This window comes from Heterocephalus glaber, unplaced genomic scaffold (genome assembly GCF_053883595.1).
Source record: "Heterocephalus glaber isolate CG9 unplaced genomic scaffold, H.glaber_assembly_v1.0 deba00001586, whole genome shotgun sequence".
NCBI classification, from domain to species: domain Eukaryota; kingdom Metazoa; phylum Chordata; class Mammalia; order Rodentia; family Bathyergidae; genus Heterocephalus; species Heterocephalus glaber.
The window spans coordinates 12,523,645-12,527,232 of record NW_028258364.1 but is presented as its reverse complement, the minus strand read 5'-3'; the positions used below and the strand labels follow the sequence as shown (position 1 = coordinate 12,527,232).

General features: G+C 35.9%; 1 pseudogene; it reads right to left on the bottom strand.

Moving 5' to 3' along the window:
- Positions 1-2,184: 2,184 nt before the first annotated feature.
- LOC101705062 (dnaJ homolog subfamily B member 6 pseudogene) lies at positions 2,185-2,863 on the bottom strand (annotated as a pseudogene).
- Between the last annotated feature and the right edge of the window lie 725 nt (positions 2,864-3,588).

Below are 3,588 nucleotides of genomic sequence, written 5' to 3'. Positions count from 1 at the left end.
GTATTTGTGAATTATTTTAACATAATTCTTAAATCCAAGGAACTTTAATCTGCCATAGGTATGCCAGTATGCATGTCCTCTTTGCTTGGAGGCACGTCTAATGCCTTAGATTTCAGGCTAGTCAGTTATCTGCAATGTCACAATTATTATGAGTCCAAGAAGTGTTATTTTGTGGATTATTTGTCTTCTCAGTTTGGGAGTAGAACTGTGTCTAGCCTCTAAATCTTAAGCAGAATATTTTTAAATGATGAGTTAGTATTATTTACACTGTGTTTTGTATGAATTGAATTTATCATTAGCTATGCATAAATATGAAATCAGGCCTTTGTAGGAAATAAGATCTATTATTACAATGTGTATCTTTTCTATATTTATGCAGTTTGAGTTAAACATCAAGCCAAATTTGGTCTATACTTTCTCACTAATCTATGTATTTAGATAGATATGTAAAGATCTGTCATCTTTACCCTGTCATATCATTGGATCTTTTTCTTTGCCTTTGCTTTTCAATAAACTTTGAAAATATCACTCTTTAAAATAGAGGATTTACATGCATTGTATTTGTTTTGATATTGATTCAGTTGAATTTATTATAATTTCTCTTTGGTAATGTATATTTTCCCCAATATGTTTAGATAGAATATTTTTACAGTGTCTCCTGTTTCTAAACACATACAATCTACTTTTAGAAATTATCTTTAATGTTTACTTATGTAGTCCATTCCTGGTTTTCATAATGCTTGTATTAACATTACTATAAACACTAACTTAGCAAATACTGAACTATGCTTCATAGATGAAATACATAAATTTAGATTTCTCTAAGCCTCTGGCTTACAGCATCTTGGTTTGCAGCATTTTCACCAACCGAAATTCCTTTTCATAATATAGTTTTATTTGCCAAACTCTTTGCAAAACAAATCAGATTCATCACCACTGAAAACCCACTGTTCCACATAACCCTTTTCCTGTACAACAGACTTAGCAGGCATTTTGTAATTTTTTTTTTTTTTTTACTTAGTAGGCACTTTAAAAATTCTTTCATATTTTTTATAGATCATAAAACAAAACGAACATCTTTATTTTTTTGACTCTTTAATTACACTATGACTTTTACCATGCATATTGTCCTATGTGACCTATGTGATCTTACATCAAATATATTCAAGAAAACTTTTCTTTTTTGGGGTACCTGTGATCGAACTCAGGGCCTTGCCCTTGCAAGGCAGGTGGCAGAACCACTGAGCTAAATCCCTGGCCCCTTAACAGAACTTCTAAGAATGAAAATTTGTATAAGTGTTTCTTCTCTCCCCCACAGAAATGTTATCATTCTAAAATGTTCAAAACAACTGCTAAATCATCATTTATAAATGAACATGTTTTCATATCCTCTTCATATAACTTACATTCAGCACTAGCCTTAAAGATAAAGTGAAGCACAGATGAAGAGACACTTAGAAGCCCAAGCATAAAATATAGGGGCCCAAGCATAAAATATAGGGGCCCAAGAAGACTGCAGATCCCACTCTGGAAAGAATACACCAAACACATTCACATTTATTTTCTTCTTCTTCTTTTTTTAAAGCAAATGACAAAGGGCCAGTTTATCGGCTTTTATAAACCTAAGCTTAACATTATACATTTAAACATTGTCAAAACTTTACTAAGTTGTTGGCATCTATGCACAATTAGAAAACATCTTCAAATTTGTATTGAACCAGAAATATGTTACCATTAATACATTAGTATCTTTCATTACTAAATATTGAAAAAATGGAAATTATTTCTGTGGAGGACTCCTCCTGGCAACTTAGCTTCACAGCAGGAGGACACTACTTGGCTCACGTTTCAAACACAATGGAAAGCAGATCCATGCTGGTGTTGAGAGTCCAGTCTTGCCCTAGCGCTACTCAAGAGTCAAGGATCATGTTTAATAAAAAAGCAAAGTACATACAGAGATTACAACAATTTTAATGACAATAAATGGTCCAACTGTGTGATCCTAACGATAAACTCAAAAGTCTCTGGCAAAGAGGGGCTCCGATGAGCTGTTTATAAATCTTTTAGAGTAGGTACAGTTATACTGAGAGTTGAGTTCACTTCAAATCTTCACAAAAATGTTCCTGCTAATCCTCCAATGGTGCTTGTTACAGTGCAATATTTCTGTTAAATGTGCACGTTGAATTACTTGTTATCCAAGCCTAGCAGCTGCTCCTTACCATTTGTCGTTAGGGACTTTAACTGTCCATCTTCAACTTCTACTCTTTTCTTGATCATTCTGGAGAATTTGTGATGATTTTTCTGCCATTAACGATGTTAGCAGAAGTTGATATAGATTTGGAGTTACTCATCCCACTGCCGCCAAATGACCTGGATGAAAATGAAGTGAGGCCCCCATGACCTAGGAGCCGAATGAAGTAAATCCTGAATTAAACAAAGGAAAGAAAAAGGAGCCCGCAGCACAGTTTCTGGCTCTTCGGGGACCTCCTCCGTTTCCAAAAAAAGTCTTCAAGTAGGTCTTCGAAGTCGAATGAAAGTGGGTGATTTCCACCAAAATCTTCCCTGAAGACATCATCTGGGTTCCAGAATGTGAAGCCAACCTCAAACGGATTGTCAAAGTGTCTTCCATCCCCTCCATCACCACATAACCCTTGTTTGCCATATTCATCGTAAACGTCCCTTTTCTTAGCATCTGATAATACCTCATACGCCTCAGCCACTTGTTTGAATTTTTCCTCTGCTTCTTCTTTAGCCTCAGGATTTTTATCTGGATGCCACTTTAGTGCCGGTTTCCAGTATACCTTCTTCATGCTCTTGGGGAGGCATGTCTCTGCACACTTAGAACTTCATAGTAATCCACCATGCTTTAACAGTTTGATGGAACAAGTCCGAGGACTCAGATGACCTGCAGTGCAAAGGAGGGAAGTGCATGGCAGGGCGGTGTGACTCTGGCATGGTGAGGTGGTTGTGGTGGCAGCAGTTTCTCAAGCTTTCCTTTCTTTCATATATATTTTTTTCTCCTTAAATTCTTTTATTGGTACATTTCAGGCATACAATACATTTACATTTGTCATTAGGTACTTGTACCTTTACATGATGAATCTTAGACCTTATTTTTTCCCCATTCCCAGTGCTCCCTTCACCCCATCAACCCTTACCTAATTACAAAGAATTTGTTTCCATTTTTTCCTTTTCTCATAATTTTTCCTTTCCCTTCTTTCCTTTCCCCTTCCCCTACGCCTTTCGACATTTTCTTCCTATATCAAATTATCAATTACTTGTTTTAATCATTTTAATCCCTATTTACACTTTCAGTTTCTCACACTAAAGAAACTATCTGGTATTTACACATGTGTCCTTTTTATTTCACTGAAGAGAATGGCCTCAATGTGCATCCATTTAGCTATAAATGTCTCTAGTTTCTCATTCTTTACAGCTGAGTAGTACTCCACTTTATTAAAAAACCACATCTTCTTTATCCAGTTTCCAGTTGATGGGCACTTGGGCTGTTTCCAAGCTGTAGCTGTTAGACCCAGTGAGAAAGAACCAACCAGAGACTGATATTAAATCCACAGAGGAGTTTATTAC